Genomic DNA, 20,639 nt, shown 5'->3' on the forward strand with positions numbered 1-20,639 from the left:
CTACCAACACTACGACACTACCAACACTACCACGCTACCAACACTACGACGCTACCAACACTAACACGCTACCAACACCACCACGCTACCAACACTACCACGCTACCAACACTACGATGTTACCAACACTACCATGCTACCAACACTACCAACACTGCCACGCTACAACGCTACCACGCTCCCACGCTACCAACACTACCACACTCCCACACTACCATGCTACCACGCTACCAACACTACCAATACTACCACACTACCACGCTACAACGCTACCAACACTACCCACACTACACACACTACCAACACTACCAACACTACCACGCTCCCACGCTACCACACTACCAACACTACCAAGACTACCACTTTACCAACACTACCACCACTACCAACACTACCACGCTACCATGCTCCCACGCTACCACGCTACCAACACTACCACTTTACCTACACTACCACCACTACCAACACTACCACGCTACCATGCTCCCACGCTACCACACTACCAAAACTACCGCAATACCAACACTACCACACTACCAACACTACCAACACTACCACACTACCATGCTACCTCGCTCCCACGCTACCATGCTATCACGCTACCAACACTACCAACACTACCAACACTACCAACCCTATCACGCTACAACGCTACTACGCTACCAACACTACCACGCTCCCACGCTACAACGCTACCACGCTACCAACACTACCGCAATACCAACACTACCAACACTACCACACTACCACACTACCACACTCCCACACTACCATGCTACCACGCTACCAACACTACCAACACTACCAACACTACCACGCTACCATGCTCCCACGCTACCACGCTACCAACACTACCAACACTACCAACACTACCACACTACCACGCTACCATGCTACAACACTACCACGCTCCCACGCTACCACGCTACCAACACTACCACGCTCCCACGCTACAACGCTACCATGCTACCATGCTTCCACCACGCTACCACACTACCACACACAAACACCCAATCATGTAGGATGTCTCAAATATCTATCTTTCCAGCAACATGCATTTGCATATAGATATTTATTAGCCGAGTGGATTTGCCTGCTGCCATTCTGTCACTCTGCCTGGCTGGTAAGGTCCTTCCTGGCTGGCACACTGATGCTGTACTGCTGGTAAGGGCCTTCCTGACTGGCACACTGATGCTGTACTGCTGGTAAGGGCCTTCCTGACTGGCACACTGATACTGTACTGCTGGTAAGGGCCTTCCTGACTGGCACACTGATGCTGTACTGCTGGTAAGGGCCTTCCTGACTGGCACACTATTTGGTTAACCTCGATGGAGACCCACTGTATTTGGTTAACCTCAATGTAGACCCACTGTATTTGGTTCAGTCATTGATTGCTCTAACCATTACCCTAATATAATAATACATAATAATAATAATAATAATAATAATAATAATAATAATAATAATAATAATAATAATAATACATGCTGTCCAAAGTGACTTACAGTCATGCGTGCCTCATCCATTTTTTACACATGGGGGGTCCCAGGAATTGAACCCCCTATTATTGTCAGTGGAGGCTCTTCATAGGTGGAAGGGGAAGACCTCCTCAGTGAATTTCAGAAAAATTAAAATAGTGAAACATTAACCAACTAACTGATTAAAACACACTGTTTTGCAATGGTCTACAGTAGCCTCAACATCACTCTGTAGGGTAGCACCATGGAGTAGCCGGAGGACAGCTATTTTCCTTCCTCCTCTGGGTACATTGACTTCAATACAAAAGCTAGGAGGCTCATGGATCTCACCCCCTTCTATAGACTTAAACAGCTCTTTCAGTATGAACTGACATGTTGTTCATCCAATCAAAGGATCAGAGAATGAATCTAGTACTGAAAGCATAAGCTACAGCTAGCTAGCACTGCAGTGCATAAAATGTGGTGAGTAGTTGACTCAAAGAGAGAGAAAGACAATAGTTGAACAGTTTTGAACAAATTAATTTCTTCCAAAATTAAGGAGAAGCAGCAGAGCGAGAGAGATAGCTATATTTCATTGTATTTTTTTTCTTCTTAGTTTACCTTTCACTTACTTAGCTAATGCAACTAATGTAGCCTACTAAACAACCTGACTCAGACAGAGAGGAATGCTATTTACATTAGCTAGCTGGCTAAGGCCGTCCAACACTTCAACTCTTCCAAGTCAAGGTAAGCTTTTGGTTTTATTAATTTATTGGCACCGGGGGCCGCTGGTCACATTTACATTTTTATCATTTAGCAGCCACCCTTATCCAAAGCAACTTACAGGAGCCATTAGGGTTGTGCCTTGCTCAAGGGCACATCGACTGATTTTTCACCTAGTAGGCTCGGGTATTCGAATCAGCGACCTTTCGGTTACTGGCCCAACGCTCTTAACCTCTAGCCTACCTGCCACCACTAACTGTAACACTGTAACTGTAACTGCTAAACTGCTTGCTGTACAGTGTACTGCATGATCGTACACATGGATATGATTGTGGGTTTACTAACACGTTAGTTCTAGTTTGTTGACTATGACATTACTATGGTGACAATGATGTAGGCTGTGTAGCGGTTATAATATGAAGGTTTGCTTGGAGAGGTTTTTGCGCCTGGTCAAAGACAGTTGTTGTGTTGTGCACTGAAGTCCACAAGTGAAGGGTGAAGGTGAGAGGAGGAGAGCGCGTAGATACGAGAAGGAATTATACAACGAGCAAAGTGATCATGCTGTTTTTATGTGGCTGCTATGAAAGTGAACTGTGTGTTCGGGTGATCAGGGGTGTATTCATTTAGCTGATTCTGTTGCAAAAAAATTATTCAACAGAAGCAAACGGAACGAAACTGGGAGGGACCTACCTGAATTTGTCCAATCAAAACTGTTTGGACTAAGATTGCAGGCAAGAGTGTGCAAGTCGGTATTGAATGTGTCACTGTGTGTCACTGTCTGTCACCTTGAGTAATACAATTTGTCTCTCGACCTGCGCACCTACGTAATAAACTTTAATTCATAGGCTAGGCTGTAGCAACCTCATGATGTGTATAGGGCAAATTCGAGTATCATGTAGTAGCCTAAACCTATCAATGTTACATTGAGCTGGGTGAATGGAATATGAATGACAGTCATCCAATATGCTGTAATAGAAATAAGGCCATGCTCATAAAAAAAAAAAATGTGTCGAACAGCACCGACCGCCACTGATCCTGGCATTGGTGACTAAACTGAAATGACTGTAACACTCAACAAAGAGCTGCAGTTCGTTTCAGAATGGGTGGCAAGGAATAAGTTAGTCCTAAATATTTCAAAAACTAAAAGCATTGTATTTGACACAAATCATTCACTAAACCCTAAACCTCATCTAAATCTTGTAATAAATAATGTGGAAATTGAGCAAGTTGAGGTGACTAAACTGCTTGGAATAACCCTGGATTGTAAACTGATATAGTCAAAACATATTGATTCAACAGTAGCTAAGATGGGGAGAAGTCTGTCCATAATAAAGTGCTACTCTACCTTCTTAACAGCACTATCAACAAGGCAGGTCCTACAGGCCCTAGATTTGTCGCACCTGGACTACTGGTCAGTCGGGTGGTCAGGTGCCACAAAGAGGGACTTAGGAAAATTGCAATTGGCTCAGAACAGGGAAGCACGACTGGCCCTTAGATGTACACAGAGAGCTAACATTAATAATATGCATGTAAATCTCTCCTGGTGTGGTGAATGATGGACGGAGTCAGGCGCAGGAGTAAAATAACCGGATGCAGATTTATTCCTTCCAGACATACAATGCGCCTACAACGGCAATCGCAACAGGTACAGGGGAAACAATCCTCTCTGACCAAACACAGTCTCAGAAAATACGATAAATGTAATGACACAGGGGAAAATCAACCCTGGCAAAATAAATGAGAGAGTATCCCAACCGAGCTACTCTCCTCCCACATAGAACAATCACTCACAAAGACAAGGGGGCAGAGGGAACACTTATACACAGACTAATTAGGGGATGAGCATCAGGTGTGTGTGATTGACAAGACAAGACAAGTGGAGTGATGAGAATGGGAGCGGCAGTAGCTAGTAAGCTGGTGACGACGAACGCCGAAACCTGCCCGAACAAGGAGGGGAGGCAGTCTCGGCGGAAGTCGTGACACCTGGCTCAAAGTGGAGGAGAGATTGAATTCATCACTACTTGTATTTGTGAGAGGTATTGACATGTTGAATGCACAGAGCTGTCTGTTTGAACTACTGTCTCACAGCTCGGACAGCCATGCATACCCCACAAGACATGCCACCAGTGGTCTCTTCACAGTCCCCAAGTCCAGAACAGACTATGGGAGGCGCACAGTACTACATAGAGCCATGACTACAATGAACTCTATTCCAGTAAAATTAGATTTTAAAAAACTGGTAAAAATACACCTTATGGAACAGCGGGGACTGTGAAGCAACACAAACATAGGCACAGACACGTTCATACACACGATAACATGCGCACTATACACACATGTACCCATGGATTTTGTGTTGTACATATGTGGTAGTAGAGTAGGGGCCTGAGGGCACACACTTAATATGTTGTGAAATCTGTTATGAATGTATTATAAAAAATAGGAAGAGTAGCTGCTGCAAAGCAGTGCGATTAAAAACAACAACACAGAGTTACATATGGGGTAAAACAAAACATAAAGTCAAAAATACAACAGAAAATATATATATACAGTGTGTTCAAATGTAGCAAGTTATGGAGGTAAGGCAATAAATAGGCCATAGTGCAAAATAATTACAATTAGTATTAACACTGGAATGATAGATGTGCAAGAGATGATGTGCAAATAGAGATACTGGGGTGCAAATTAGCAAAATAAATAACAATATGGGGATGAGGTAGTTGGGTGGGCTAATTTCAGATGGGCTGTGTACAGGTGCAGTGATCGGTAAGGTGCTCTGACAACTGATGCTTAAAGTTAGTGAGGGAGATAAGAGTCTCCAGCTTCAGAGATTTTTGCAATTCGTTCCAGTCATTGGCAGCAGAGAACTGGAAGGAATGGCGGCCAAAGGAGGTGTTGGCTTTGGGGATGACCAGTGAGATATACCTGCTGGAGCGCATACTACGGGTGGGTGTTGCTATGGAGACCAGTGAGCTAAGATAAGACGGGGATTTGCCTAGCAGTGATTTATAGATGGCCGGGAGCCAGTGGGTTTGGCAACGAATATGTAGTGAGGACCAGCCAACAAGAGCGTACAGGTCACAGTGGTGGTTAGTATATGGGGCTTTGGTGACAAAACGGATGGCACTGTGATAGACTACATCCAATTTGCTGAGTAGAGTGTTGGAGGCTATTTTGTAAATGACATCGCCGAAGTCAAGGATCGGTAGGATAGTCCGTTTTACGAGGGCATGTTTGGCAGCATGAGTGAAGGAGGCTTTGTTGCGAAATAGGAAGCCGATTCTAGATTTAACTTTGGATTGGAGATGCTTAATGTGAGTCTGGAAGGAGAGTTTACAGTCTAACCAGACACCTAGGTATTTGTAGCCTGTGGCACCCCCATAGAGACTGCCATAGGTCCAGACAACAGGCCCTCCGATTTGACACATTGAACTCTATCTGAGAAGTACTTGGTGAACCAGGCGAGCCAGTCATTTGAGAAACCAAGGCTATTTAGTCTGCCATTAAGAATGCGGTGGTTGACAGAGTCGAAAGCCTTGGCCAGGTCGATGAATACGGCTGCACAGTACTGTCTATTATAGATCGCGGTTATAATATCGTGGTGCACCCATGACCACATCAGAAACAGGATTGCATAGCGGAGAAGGTACGGTGGGATTCGAAATGGTCGGTGATCTGTTAACTTGGCTTTCAAAAACGTTTGAAAGGCAGGGCAGGATGGATATAGGTCTGTAACAGTTTGGATCTAGAATGTCACCCCCTTTGAAGAGGGGGATGACCGCGACAGCTTTCCAATCTCTGGGGATCTCAGACGTTACGAATGAGAGGTTGAACAGGCTAGTAATAGGGGTTGCGACAATTTCCGTGGCTAGTTTTAGAAAGGGTCCAGATTGTCTAGCCCAGATGATTTGTAGGGGTCCAGATCCCCAGCTAATGGGGATCCATAATAAATACAAATACAAAATCACTTCTCAGCCCTCTGTGTTCGCCCTACTTGAACCACAGTGCTGAGTTGTTCTTGCTGTACTCCAGTTGTTGTTGGCATGGTCGGGGGCAGATGTTTCAGCTCTCTTGACATGCAGCCTGGCCATTTGGGCATTTAACACAAACATTAATGGTACAGCACAGATACAGACAGTAGCTTCAACCTATCATGACAGAGGAAAGGTCAAACAGTCACAGTATCCTAAGGGCATGCAAGATAGCTCTATTTTCCTCAATTTTTCTGTTGAACCAAGGAAGTAACAGTGACTAGCTCAATACGGAAGTGGTCGGATGACGCAGATGCTAAGCTACAGGACTGTTTTGCTAGCACAGACTGGAACATGTTCCGGGATTCTTCAGATAGCATTGAGGAGTACACCAATTGAATCCTACTACACCGGCTCTGATGTTCGTCGGATGTGGCAGGGCTCGCAAACTATTACGGATTACAAAGGGAAGCCCAGCCGCGAGCTACCCAGCCGCGAGCTGCCTAGTGACGCGAGCCTACCAGACGAGCTAAATGACTTCTATGTGCCCTTCGAGGCAAGCAATACTGAACCATGCATGAGAGCACCAGCTGTTCCGGACGACTGTGTGATCACGCTCTCCGTAGCCAATGTGAGTAAGACCTTAAAACAGGTCAACATTCACAAGGCCGCAGACAGATTACCAGAATGTGTACTCAGAGCATGTGCTGACCAACTGGCAAGTGTCTTCACTGACATTTCCAACCTGTCCCTGAGCGAGTCTGTAATACAGTACATGTTTCAAGCAGACCACCAATAGTCACTGTGCCCAACAGCGGCAAGGTAACCTGCCTAAATGACTACCGACATCAACACCATCATCCCAGAAACCCTAGACCCACTCCAGTTCGCATACCACCCCAACAGATCCACAGATGACGCAATCTCTATTGCACTCCACACTGCCCTTTCCCACCTGGACAAGTTCCTTGGTGTCCACGTCACAAACAAACTGTCATGGTCCAAACACACCAAGACAGTCGTGAAGAGGGCACGACAACACCTATTCCCCCTCAGGAGACTGAAAAGATTTGGCATGGGTCCTCAGATCATCAAAAAGTTCTACAGCTGCACCATCGAGAGCATCCTGACTGGTTGCATCACCGCCTGGTATAGCAACTGCTCGGCATCCGACCGCAAGGCGCTTCAGAGGGTAGTGCGTACGGCCCAATACATCACTGGGGCCAAGCTTCCTGCCATCCAGGACCTTTATACCAGCCGGTGTCAGAGGAAGGCCCTAAAAATTGTAAAATACTCCAGCCACCCTAGTCATAGACTGTTCTCTCTGCTATCGCACAGCAAATGGTACCAGAGCACCATGTCTAAGTCCAAAAGGCTCCTTAACAGCTTCTACCCCCAAGCCATTAGACTACTAAACAGCTAATCAAATGGCTACCCACACTATTTACATTGACACCCTTTTTTACACTGCTGCTACTCACTGTTTATTATCTATGCATAGTCACTTTAACCCTACCTACATGTACATATGACCTCAATTACCTCGACTTACCTGTACCCCTCACATTGACTTGGTACCGGTACCTCCTGTATATAGCCTCGTTATTGTTATTTTATTGTAACTTTTTTTTAGTTTAGTTTAATTAGCAAATATTTTCTCATTCTGCACTGTTCGTTGAGGGCTTGTATGTAAGCATTTCACGGTAATGCGCGTGTGACAAATACAATTTGATTTGATTTGATTGCGTCACTAGGCAGGCTGACAGACATTTACATTTTTAAGTGCTCTTAAGTTTAGAGAGGATGATTATTCAATAGAAGTCTATGAGGATGTTTGACATTCTGTTCTGTTATACTGTAATTATCACCTTTAGCTCCTGACAGTTAAAAATGCCAAAGGAATGTGATTAGGTGATTGGGTAATGTATACTGGTGTAGGATCTTAATTTGAGCCAGTTTGCTACAGCAGGAAAATAATCCTGCAACAACAGGAAATGTACATTATTATGTAGATTATAATCAATGGACATTTTTGAAGGGGTTGATACATTTTTCGTACGGGAAAATCAATCTGAAATTTCTAAGTGGAAATTAAACATTTTTTTTTTTTCCTCAAATACACTACAAGTTTTACATTTCCTGCATAAATGTTATCCTGCAACAAGATGATCAAGTTAAGATCCTACATCTGTAGGAGTAATGTATAGGACAGGGCTGTCCAACCCTGTTCCTGGAGAGCTACTGTCCGGTACGTTTTCACTCTAACCCTAATCTAGAGCACCTGATTCAAATAATGATCTGGTTGATAAACTGAATCAGGTTAGGTACAATTGGGGTTAGAGCGAAAACCTACAGGAGGGTACGATTGGAGAGCCCTGGTATAAGAGGTATTGGCTTGCTGTCAGCTGGTTGGAGAGCCCTGGTATAAGAGGTATTGGCTTGCTGTCAGCTGGTTGGAGAGCCCTGGTATAAGAGGTATTGGCTTGGTGTCAGCTGGTTGGAGAGCCCTGGTATAAGAGGTATTGGCTTGGTGTCCGCTGTGCTCTTGGTGTTCTGTATACTATGTCACTGTAACAATCTTGGGCTAAAGTTGTACCTGTGACTAGTTACCTGTGACCAGTTACCTGTGACCCAATTAAAATGAATCGACATGAATAAGCTTTGCTGCGTGTTAGTCATTTCAACGTGCTGACACAATCTCATAAGCTCTCTCTGTCTGCCTCCCCCCTCTCTGTCTGCTTCCCCCCTCTCTATCTGTCTCCTCCCTCTCTGTCTGTCTCCCTCCTCTCTGTCTGTCTCCCCCCTCTCTATCTGTCTCCTCCCTCTCTGTCTGTCTCCCTCCTCTCTGTCTGTCTCCCCCCTCTCTGTCTGTCTCCCCCCTCTCTGTCTGTCTCCCCCCTCTCTGTCTGTCTCCCCCTCTCTGTCTGTCTCCCCCCTCTCTGTCTGTCTCGCCCCTCTCTGTCTGTCTCCCCCTCTCTTTATCGGTCTCCCCCCTCTCTGTCTCCCTCTCTCTTTCTCTCTCTCTCTCTCTCTCTCTCTCTCTCTCTCTCTCTCTCTCTCTCTCTCTCTCTCTCTTTCCCTTTCACTCTCTGTCTCCCTCTATCTGTCTCCCTCTCTTTCTGTCTCCCCCTCTCTTTATCTGTCTCCCCCTCTCTGTCTGTCTCCCCCTCTCTTTATCTGTCTCCCCCATCTTTATCTGTCTCCCCCTCTCTGTCTGTCTCCCCCCTCTCTTTATCTGTCTCCACCCTCTCTGTCTGTCTCCCCCCTCTCTATCTGTCTCCCCGCTCTCTTTATCTGTCTCCCCCTCTCTGTCTGTCTCCCCCTCTCTGTCTGACTGTCTCCCCCCTCTATGTCTGTCTCCCCCTCTCTGTCTGACTCCCCCTCTCTCCTACTCTCTCTCTCTCATCATTTGGGTGTTCTTTGTCCCCGTGTGTGTGTTCTGTCTGTGTGTGTGTGTGTGCTTTCTGCTCCCAGCCCCCCTGCGGAAAGCAACGTTTGTGGAGAGCCCTCACATTCCACAATCAGAGCTCGGCTCCCCTACACACACCTCCTGTACTGCCAGGAGGAACCACAACCTGGATACATACTGCCCCGGTAAGTCTGCTCTGCTCTGTCCGTCCGTCTGTCTGTCTGTCCATGCAGTAACTGTATGTGTGTGTCAGAGCTAAGCAGTGTTCGGTTCGGTCTTTCGCAGCATCTTTACCAGACACTGCACATAACGGAGGTCATTAGCTGAATTGCTTTACTGACGCCCCCCCCCCCCCCCGTCTAGACGCTCTACTTCTTCCTGACGCCCCCCAACCAGACTCTCTAGTTCTTCCTGACGCCACCCTGTCCAGACTCTCTAGTTCTTCCTGACTCCCCCCGTCCAGACTGTCTAGTTCTTCCTGACGCCCCCCCCGTCCAGACTGTCTAGTTCTTCCTGACGCCCCCCCCCCCCCGTCCAGACTGTCTAGTTCTTCCTGACGCCCCCCCGTCCAGACTGTCTAGTTCTTCCTGATGCCCCCCCACCCTGTCCAGACTGTCTAGTTCTTCCTGACGCCCCCCCGTCCAGACTGTCTAGTTCTTCCTGATGCCCCCCCCCGTCCAGACTGTCTAGTTCTTCCTGACGCCCCCCCCGTCCAGACTCTCTAGTTCTTCCTGATGCCCCCCCCCTTCCAGACTCTCTAGTTCTTCCTGACGCCACCCTGTCCAGACTCTCTAGTTCTTCCTGACGCCCCCCTGTCCAGACTCTCTAGTTCTTCCTGACGCCCCCCATCCAGACTGTCTAGTTCTTCCTGACGCCCCCCCCCCCCCCCCCGTCCAGACTGTCTAGTTCTTCCTGACGCCCCCCCCCCCCCCAGACTGTCTAGTTCTTCCTGACGCCCCCCCCCGTCCAGACTGTCTAGTTCTTCCTGACGCCCCCCCGTCCAGACTGTCTAGTTCTTCCTGACGCCCCCCTCCCCCGTCCAGACTGTCTAGTTCTTCCTGACGCCCCCCCCGTCCAGACTGTCTAGTTCTTCCTGACGCCCCCCCGTCCAGACTGTCTAGTTCTTCCTGATGCCCCCCCTGTCCAGACTCTCTAGTTCTTCCTGACAAACCCCCCCCTGTCCAGACTGTCTAGTTCTTCCTGACGCCCCCCCGTCCAGACTGTCTAGTTCTTCCTGACGCCCCCCCGTCCAGACTCTCTAGTTCTTCCTGACGCCCCCCTGTCCAGACTCTCTAGTTCTTCCTGATGCCCCCCTGTCCAGACTCACTAGTTCTTCCTGACGCCCCCCCCCCCCGTCCAGACTGACTAGTTCTTCCTGACGCCCCCCCCCCCGTCCAGACTGTCTAGTTCTTCCTGACGCCACCCTGTCCAGACTCTCTAGTTCTTCCTGACGCCCCCCTGTCCAGACTCTCTAGTTCTTCCTGACGCCCCCCCCCTGTCCAGACTGTCTAGTTCTTCCTGACGCCCCCCCCGTCCAGACTGTCTAGTTCTTCCTGACGCCCCCCCGTCCAGACTCTCTAGTTCTTCCTGACGCTTTCTCTCTAATCCTCTCCCTCGCTCCCTCTCTCTCTACCTCCCTACTACTCTCCATTGCTTCACCCTCCCTACCTCTCTCTCTCCTTCGCTCTCTCACTCCTCTCCCACACCTCGCCTTCGGTTTCTGTTTAGATCACAGTGGTCCTATCCTCTGTATCCCTGTGGAGAGCCCAGTTCCCTCTCTACATCCCTCCATCCTTCCCTAATCCATCCCTCCATCCCCCTCTTTCCCACCATGGGAGGACAACATCAACGTGGGCCAATCAAGGATAGAGCAGCTCAATTCAAATGTTTCTGTATCTATTAGTCTTTCCTGTAATGTGGTCTGTAAATGCAGTCATTGAGAATGGCTCCATATGGCTTATATCTCCATGACATTTGTGTCGGTAAACAATCTGCCTGTATGGATTTTACTCAGATGAACACTAATCAATGGATTAAGACGTGAATAAAAGTAGGACAGGGTCATGTCAATATGACATACAGAGCACTTCACACCGTCTCCATCTGCCAGTATCTCCAAGACCTTTGCTCTATGCGTGTGTTAAGTATATCCGGATATCTGCTCTCTGTTGTAGTGAAGAGCTTGATGTTGCCATTGTGTTGTGTTGAATCTATGATCTGTATCAGCAGGAAAGCCTATCTGGTAGTAGTTTGAGTTGTGATGAAGGCATGGAATACCAATGCTGGTACTGCGTGACAGGAGGAGGGATGGATTTGAACATGTCACGGTTTCGGCCGAGGCGGCCTCTCTCCCTTGTTCGGGCAGGCTTCGGCGTTCGTCGTCTCCGGAATTCTAGCTGCCACCGTTCTATGTTCTGTGTTTCCTGTTTGATTAGTTTTGTCTGTTAGCCACACCTGTTTTGTGTTAGGTATCATTATGCACCCTATTTAGTTCCCTGTTTGTGTGTATAGTGTTGTGTGTAATTGTCGCTTGTCAGATGGTTGCGTAGCTGTGTTGTTTTTCCAGTACGCCAGTATTAGTAGTGTCCTCCTCGGTTGAGGAGAGTTTTGCGCACTGTGTTTTCGTGCGATCGTGTGTTGACGCCTGTGCGCGTCTGTTTGGCCTCCTGCCGTTTGTGGATTATTTTGCATAGTAAAGTCTTGTTGGACTGTACCTCTGCTTCTGCGCCTGATTCCCCACCACACCATCACTACATCGTTGACAGAATTACACACCTTAAGCATGGAATCAGCGGGAGCCGAAGCAGCGCCAACGAGACTGGAGGTCCAGGTTCGGGAGCAACAGGAACAGATCCTCCAGATGGGACCGCCCTGCAGGAGGTAATCACCACGCTCCGAGGCCGGGGGAGCGTCTGGTCTTCCTCCGGCAGGGGAGGAGGAGTGCTCAGGAATTCGCGCTTGAATTCCGTACTCTAGCGGCTGACGCAGGGTGGAATGAGCGGGCCCTCGTCGATATGTATCAATGTAGCCTAAGGGAGGACGTCCGTAGGGAGCTGGCCTGTAGGGACACTAGTCTCTCTTTCGACCAGCTGGTCGACATGTCAATCAGGTTAGATAACCTATTGGCCACCCGCGGACGTCCTGAGGGGGGTCCGTCCATTTCACCCTCCAGCGCATCCGAGCCGTGTCCTATGGAGCTCGGGGGCGCTGGCGCCAACTGCACCAACTGTGGTCGGGGAGGACACACCGCGGCTAGGTGCTGGGGATGGCCTCCTCGGGGAGATGACGACAGGTCCCGCACTGGGGATTCCCTCCAGGTGAGTAGGCGCCCCACTCACCCAGAGCTCACTGTTGCCCATTTTTGTATGCCTGTGCGTTTCCCGCAGGTGGCACCTCATTCCCAGTATAAGGCGCTGGTAGATTCAGGCGCGGCTGGGAATTTCATTGATAAGAAGTTTTGTTTAGAGTTAGGGTTTCCCCTTCTCCCTGTTGATGTTCCTTTTCCCGTTCACGCCCTAGATTGTCGTCCGTTGGGTACGGGCTTAATCAGGGAGGTCACGGCGCCACTTAGGATGTGTGCGCAGGGGAGTCATCAGGAGATAATTCAACTGTTTCTGATTGACTCTCCTGCGTATCCGGTGGTGCTGGGCATGCCCTGGTTAAGTACCCATAACCCCGTTATTTCGTGGCAGGAGAGGGCTCTGATGGAGTGGTCTGCTCAGTGTGTGGGTAGATGTTTGGGCGTTTCCATAGGGGCTACCTCGGTGGAGAGTCCAAACCAGGTGCCCGCATTGCACATTCCACCTGAGTATGGGGATTCGGCTATCGCGTTTAGTAAGGCGAGGGCGACGCGGTTGCCACCCCATAGGCAGGGGGATTGTGCGATAGACCTTCAGGCAGGAGCTGCGCTCCCACGGAGTCATGTGTATCCTCTGTCTCAGGAGGAGAAGAAAGCTATGGAGGTTTACATAGACGAATCACTGAGACAAGGATACATACGGCCGTCCACTTCCCCCGCGTCCTCGAGTTTCTTTTTCGTGAAGAAGAAGGATGGGGGTTTGCGTCCGTGCATCGATTACCGTGGTCTCAATCAGATTACGGTGAAGTATAGTTATCCACTCCCGCTGATTGCGACCATGACTGAGTCGTTGCATGGGGCGCGTTTCTTCACGAAATTAGATCTCAGGAGCGCGTACAACTTGGTGCGCATCAGGAAGGATGATGAATGGAAAACAGCCTTTAGTACCACCTCGGGCCATTACGAGTATCTAGTCATGCCATACGGGTTGATGAATGCTCCGTCAGTTTTCCAATCATTCGTGGATGAGATCTTCAGGGACATGCAGGGACAGGGAGTCGTGGTGTACATAGATGACATTCTCGTGTACTCACCTACCCGTGTCGAGCATGTGGCCCTGGTGCGCAGGGTGTTGCGGAGGCTGGTGGAGCACGACCTGTATGTGAAGGCAGAGAAGTGTCTGTTTTTCCAGGAGTCGATTTCCTTTTTGGGGTATCAGTTGTCTGCGTCAGGGGTGAAGATGGAGGTAGACCGAGTGTCAGCCGTGCGTAATTGGCAAACACCAACCACTGTGAAAGAGGTGCAGCAGTTTTTGGGGTTTGCGAATTACTACCGGAGGTTTATCCGGGGTTTTGGGCAAGTGGCAGCTCCCATCACGTCTCTCTTAAAGGGGGGCCCGGTGCGTCTGCAGTGGTCAGTCGAGGCGGACAGGGCATTTGAGAAGCTGAAGGACCTGTTCACCTCGGCTCCGGTGCTGGCGCATCCGGATCCCTCTTTACCATTTCAGGTAGAGGTGGACGCGTCTGAAGCCGGTATTGGCGCCGTGCTTTCACAACGGTCAGGAGCGCCACCTAAACTCCGCCCCTGTGCCTTCTATTCCAAGAAGCTCAGCCCGTCGGAGCGAAATTATGACGTAGGGGACAGGGAGCTGTTAGCTGTGGTACAGGCCCTTAAGGTGTGGAGGCACTGGCTTGAGGGGGCTCAACACCCTTTCCTCATTTTGACGGACCACCGTAACCTGGAGTACATCCGGGCAGCGAGGAGGCTGAACCCTCGACAGGCTAGATGGAGTATGTTTTTGACCCGTTTCTCTTTTAAGATCACCTACATCCCTGGGTCACAAAACGGTAAGGCAGATGCACTGTCTCGGCGGTATGACGGGGAGGAGAGGTCCGTGGAGCCCACTCCCATACTGCCGGAGTCGTGTCTAGTGGCACCGGTGGTGTGGGAGCTCGATTCTGAGCTCGAGCGGGCATTACGCACCGACCCTAGTCCACCACAATGCCCGGAGGGTCGGAAGTATGTTCCGCTCGAGTGTCGGGATCGATTGATCTATTGGGCTCACACGTCACCCTCCTCTGGACATCCGGGTATCGGCCGGACAGTGCACTGTCTTAGTGCCAAATATTGGTGGCCCACGTTGGCCAGGGATGTGAGGGTTTATGTTTCCTCCTGCTCGGTGTGCGCCCAGTGTATGTCACGGTTTCGGCCGAGGCTGCTCCTCTTCCTTGTTCGGGCAGGCTTCGGCGGTCGTCGTCTCCGGAGTACTAGCTGTCACCGTTCTATGTTTCATGTTCGTTTGGTTTTGTCTGTTCTTAACACCTGTCCCTTATTTGGGTCTTTATTGTTTTCCCTATTTAGTTGCTTGTGTTTGGGTCAGGTGTTATGCGTTATTGTTTTGTGTCAGCCTGTGTCAGCCGTATCAGTCTCTCGTGGTTGTATTTTTCGAGAGTTTGCACTGCGTGCGCTTCTTTCTTGTTTTCCGCACAGTGTTTCAGTGCGTAATTGTGCGCCACCCGGTTGGGGAGGCTATTTTGTCCTATTCTTGGATTTACTAAAGTGTTTAACGTCATCCTGGTTCCTGCGTTTGATTCCACACACACACCACTCTGACAGAATAACGCATCCCATGGAATCAGCAGGAACGACCTCACCAACAGCTGCGATGGATGAACGTCTGCGGGGTCAGGAGGACCGCATCAACCAGGTCTGCCATGCGCTGGAAGGTGTTATGAATACCCTACACCGATGGGAGACCAGCGGGGTGCCCACGCCACCCCGAGCCGAACCAGCTCCATCGGCCAGCCCTCCTTCCTCGTCTCCGGAACCTAGTGGGATTCGGCTCTCGCTCCCGAGGGCATACGACGGCTCCACTGCCGGGTGTCAAGGGTTCCTGCTACAGGTGGAGCTCTACCTCGCCACCGTACACCCGGCGCCCTCGGGACACGAGAGCGTCTCAGCCCTCATCTCCTGTCTCACCGGCAAGGCGTTGGAGTGGGCCAACGCCGAGTGGAGGAGAATGGACGCCGCTACTACGAACTATGCGGAGTTCTCCCGCCGCTTCCGTGCTGTGTTCGACCATCCACCAGAGGGGAAGGCGGCGGGGGAGCGTCTATTCTACCTCCGACAGGGGATGAGGAGCGCCCAGGACTTTGCCTTGGAGTTTCGGACCCTAGCGGCCGATGCAGGGTGGAATGAGCGGGCCCATATCGACCACTTTCGCTGCAGCCTCCGGGAGGACGTCCAGCGAGAGTTGGCGTGCAGGGACACATCGTTGACTTTCGACCAGCTTGTCGACATGGCCATCCGGCTGGATACCCTGCTCGCCACCCGTGGGCGCCCCGGAGGGGGGGGTTCGCCCATTCCACTCTCCAGCACCTCCGAGCCAAGCCCTATGGAGCTCGGTGGTGCTGGCGCTAGGGAACGCAGGAGGAGGAGCCCGAGGGGACCCGGTTCTTGCACTAATTGTGGCCGTGGAGGGCACACCGCGGCTAGGTGCTGGGGTGGGTCCTCTGGTGAGGGAGAAGGCAGGTCACGCATTGGGGGGACCTCCCAGGTGAGTAGGCGCCCTGCTTACCCAGAGCTTTCTGTCGTGCACCTAACCTTGCCTGTTTGTTTCCCACAGGTTGCACCTCGTTCCCAGCATAAGGCGCTGGTAGATTCAGGCGCAGCTGGGAATTTTATAGATCGCCAGTTCTGTATAGAGTTAGGGATTCCCCTCCTTCCAGTTGATAAGCCTTTTCCCGTTCATGCCCTAGATAGCCGTCCGTTAGGGTCTGGGTTGATTAGGGAAGTCACAGCGCCCCTTCAGATGATGGCGCAGGAGGGGCATGAGGAGATAATCCAGCTCTATCTGATTGACTCTCCTGCGTATCCGGTAGTGCTGGGTCTTCCCTGGTTGATGACTCATGACCCTATTATTAGGTGGCGAGAGAAAGCTCTTAAAGGGTGGTCTGCTCAATGTGAGGGGCGGTGTCTGGGTGTTTCCATAGGGGCGACCTCGGTGGAGAGTCCGAATCTAATGCCAGCACTGCAGATTCCCCCCGAGTATGAGGACTTGGCACTGGTGTTCAGTAAGACTAGGGCAGCGCAGCTGCCGCCTCATAGACGGGGGGATTGTGCGATAGATCTCCAGTCAGGAGCAGCTCTCCCGCGGAGCCATGTGTATCCCTTGTCTCAAGAGGAGAGAAAGGCTATGGAGACGTACATTTCTGAGTCTCTTAGACAGGGATACATACGGGCCTCTACTTCACCCGCTTCCTCTAGTTTCTTTTTTGTGAAGAAAAAGGATGGAGGTCTGCGCCCGTGTATTGATTACCGCGGTCTCAATCAGATCACAGTGAAGTACAGCTATCCACTTCCTCTGATTGCGACTATGACGGAGTCACTACACGGTGCGCAGTTCTTTACAAAATTGGATCTTAGGAGCGCATATAACTTGGTGCGCATTCGAAAGGGCGATGAATGGAAGACAGCGTTTAGCACGACTTCCGGACACTACGAGTATCTAGTCATGCCATATGGGTTGATGAATGCTCCCTCAGTCTTCCAATCCTTCGTCGATGAGATTTTCCGGGACATGCAGGGACAGGGAGTAGTTGTGTACATCGACGACATTCTGGTGTATAGTCCTACCCGTGCTGAGCATGTAGCCCTGGTGCGCCGAGTATTGAGGAGGCTGTTGGAGCATGACCTATATGTCAAGGCAGAGAAATGTATGTTTTTCCAGAGGTCGGTCTCCTTTCTGGGTTACCAGTTATCTGCGTCAGGGGTGAAGATGGAGGTAGACCGGGTGACAGCTGTGCGTAATTGGCAGACCCCAACCACTGTGAAGGAGGTGCAACGGTTCTTGGGTTTTGCGAATTATTACCGGAGGTTTATCCGGGGTTTTGGACAGGTGGCAGCTCCCATAACGTCTCTGTTAAAGGGGGGTCCGGTGCGCTTGCGGTGGTCAGCTGAGGCGGACAGGGCATTTGGGAGACTGAAGGACCTGTTTACCTCGGCGCCGGTGTTGGCGCATCCGGATCCCTCTTTACCGTTCCAAGTAGAGGTGGACGCGTCAGAGGCCGGGATAGGGGCCGTTCTTTCCCAGCGTTCTGGCACTCCACCTAAACTCCGTCCCTGTGCGTTCTACTCTAAGAAGCTCAGTCCGGCGGAACGGAATTACGACGTAGGAGACAGGGAGCTGTTAGCCGTGGTACAGGCCCTAAAGGTGTGGCGGCATTGGCTCGAGGGGGCTCAACACCCTTTCCTCATTCTAACTGACCATCGTAACCTGGAGTACATCCGGGCAGCTAGGAGACTGAATCCTCGCCAGGCTCGCTGGACTATGTTCCTAGCCCGGTTTGTGTTTAAGATCACATACATCCCTGGGTCCCAGAACGGGAAGGCAGATGCGCTGTCTCGGCGGTATGACGCAGAGGAGAGGTCAGTTGAGTCCACGCCCATACTACCGGAGTCTTGTCTGGTTGCTCCGGTGGTGTGGGAGGTTGATGGTGAGATCGAGCGGGCGTTACGCACCGACCCGAGTCCTCCACAGTGTCCTGTGGGTCGGACGTACGTTCCGCTCGAGGTACGCGATCGCCTCATTTGTTGGGCTCATACGTCCCCCTCCTCTGGCCATCCGGGTATCGGCCGGACAGTGCACTGCCTTAGCACGAAGTACTGGTGGCCAACGTTAGCTAGGGATGTGAGGATTTATGTCTCCTCCTGTTCGGTGTGTGCCCAGTGTAAGGCGCCCAGACATTTGCCCAGGGGTAAGTTACAACCCCTGCCTATTCCACAACGACCCTGGTCCCACCTCTCGGTGGATTTTGTTACCGACCTTCCCCCCTCACAGGGGAATACTACCATCCTGGTCGTTGTGGATCGGTTCTCTAAGGCCTGTCGTCTCCTTCCCATGCCGGGTCTACCCACTGCCCTACAGACCGCTGAGGCTCTGTTCACCCATGTCTTCCGGCATTACGGGGTACCCGAGGATATAGTGTCTGACCGAGGCCCCCAGTTCACCTCTAGAGTGTGGAGAGCATTTATGGAACGGTTGGGGGTTTCGGTAAGCCTTACCTCGGGGTACCACCCGGAGAGTAATGGGCAGGTTGAACGTGTCAACCAGGATGTGGGTAGGTTTCTGAGGTCATACTGTCAGGGCCGGCCGGAGGAGTGGGCGAGATATGTGCCCTGGGCCGAGATGGCACAGAACTCTCTTCGCCACTCCTCCACCCAACTAACCCCTTTTCAGTGTGTGTTAGGGTACCAGCCGGTTCTGGCACCATGGCATGAGAGCCAGATCGAGGCCCCCGCTGTGGATGAGTGGGTGCGGCGCTCGGAGGAGACGTGGGACGCTGCACACGTCCATCTGCAGCGTGCCATACGTCGACAGAAGACGAGCGCCGACCTACACCGCAGTGAGGGGCCAGTGTACGCACCTGGAGATCGAGTCTGGCTCTCAACCAGAAACCTGCCCCTCCGCCTGCCCTGCCGGAAGCTGGGTCGGCGGTTTGTGGGGCCATTTAAAGTCCTGAGGAGATTGAACGAGGTGAGTTATAGGTTAGAACTACCTGTTGATTACAAAAATATTAACCCCTCGTTCCATGTGTCTCTCCTCAGGCCGGTGGTAGCTGGTCCACTCCAGGACTTTGAGATTGAGGAGACTCCTCCGCCCCCGTTGGACATCGAGGGGGCTCCGGCGTACACCGTGAGGTCCATCCTGGACTCTAGACGCCGGATGGGGGGTCTTCAATATCTCGTGGAGTGGGAGGGGTACGGCCCGGAGGAGCGGTGCTGGGTGCCAAGGAGGGACGTATTAGACCAGTCCCTACTGACCGATTTCCATCGGGGTCATCCTGCGCGCCCTGCTCCGCGTCGTCCGGGTCGTCCCCGAGCTCCGGGTCGGCGCACGGCTGGAGCCGCGCGTCAAGGGGGGGGTACTGTCACGGTTTCGGCCGAGGCTGCTCCTCTTCCTTGTTCGGGCAGGCTTCGGCGGTCGTGGTCTCCGGAGTACTAGCTGTCACCGTTCTATGTTTCATGTTCGTTTGGTTTTGTCTGTTCTTAACACCTGTCCCTTATTTGGGTCTTTATTGTTTTCCCTATTTAGTTGCTTGTGTTTGGGTCAGGTGTTATGCGTTATTGTTTTGTGTCAGCCTGTGTCAGCCGTATCAGTCTCTCGTTTCAGTGCGTAATTGTCTCCCGCACAGTGTTTCAGTGCGTAATTGTGCGCCACCCGGTTGGGGAGGCTATTTTGTCCTATTCTTGGATTTACTAAAGTGTTTAACGTCGTTCCTGCGTTTGATTCCACACACACACCACTCTGACAGTGTAAGGCGCCTAGACATCTGCCTAGGGGTAAGTTACTGCCCCTGCCCGTTCCACAACGACCATGGTCCCACCTCTCGGTGGATTTTATAACTGACCTTCCCCTCTCTCAAGGGAATACTACACTCCTGGTCGTTGTGGACCGGTTCTCTAAGGCCTGTCGTTTGCTCCCCATGCCGGGTCTTCCTACTGCCCTACAGACCGCCGAAGCACTATTCACTCATGTGTTCCGGCACTACGGGGTGCCCGAGGACATTGTGGCTGACCGGGGTCCCCAATTCACCTCCAGAGTCTGGAGAGCTTTTATGGAGCGGTTGGGGGTCTCGGTGAGTCTCACCTCGGGTTACCACCCGGAGAGTAATGGGCAGGTGGAACGCGTAAACCAGGATGTGGGCAGGTTTCTCAGAACATACTGCCGGGACCGGCCGGAGGAGTGGGCGAGATATGTGCCCTGGGCCGAGATGGCACAG

At 51.1% G+C, this 20,639-nt stretch overlaps 1 pseudogene across 1 annotated transcript in view; it reads left to right on the forward strand.

Annotated features, from left to right (window-relative positions):
• LOC311132020 (protein TANC2-like) overlaps window positions 1-20,639 on the forward strand; it is a 182,352-nt pseudogene that overhangs the window by 67,397 nt on the left and 94,316 nt on the right. The window contains exon 3 of the transcript in view: window positions 9,626-9,745. The product of the transcript in view is annotated as a protein TANC2-like (transcript). The remainder of the gene's footprint in view (window positions 1-9,625; window positions 9,746-20,639) is intronic.

This window comes from Coregonus lavaretus, assembly GCF_964263955.1.
Source record: "Coregonus lavaretus genome assembly, chromosome: 1".
In the NCBI taxonomy this organism is placed as follows: domain Eukaryota; kingdom Metazoa; phylum Chordata; class Actinopteri; order Salmoniformes; family Salmonidae; genus Coregonus; species Coregonus lavaretus.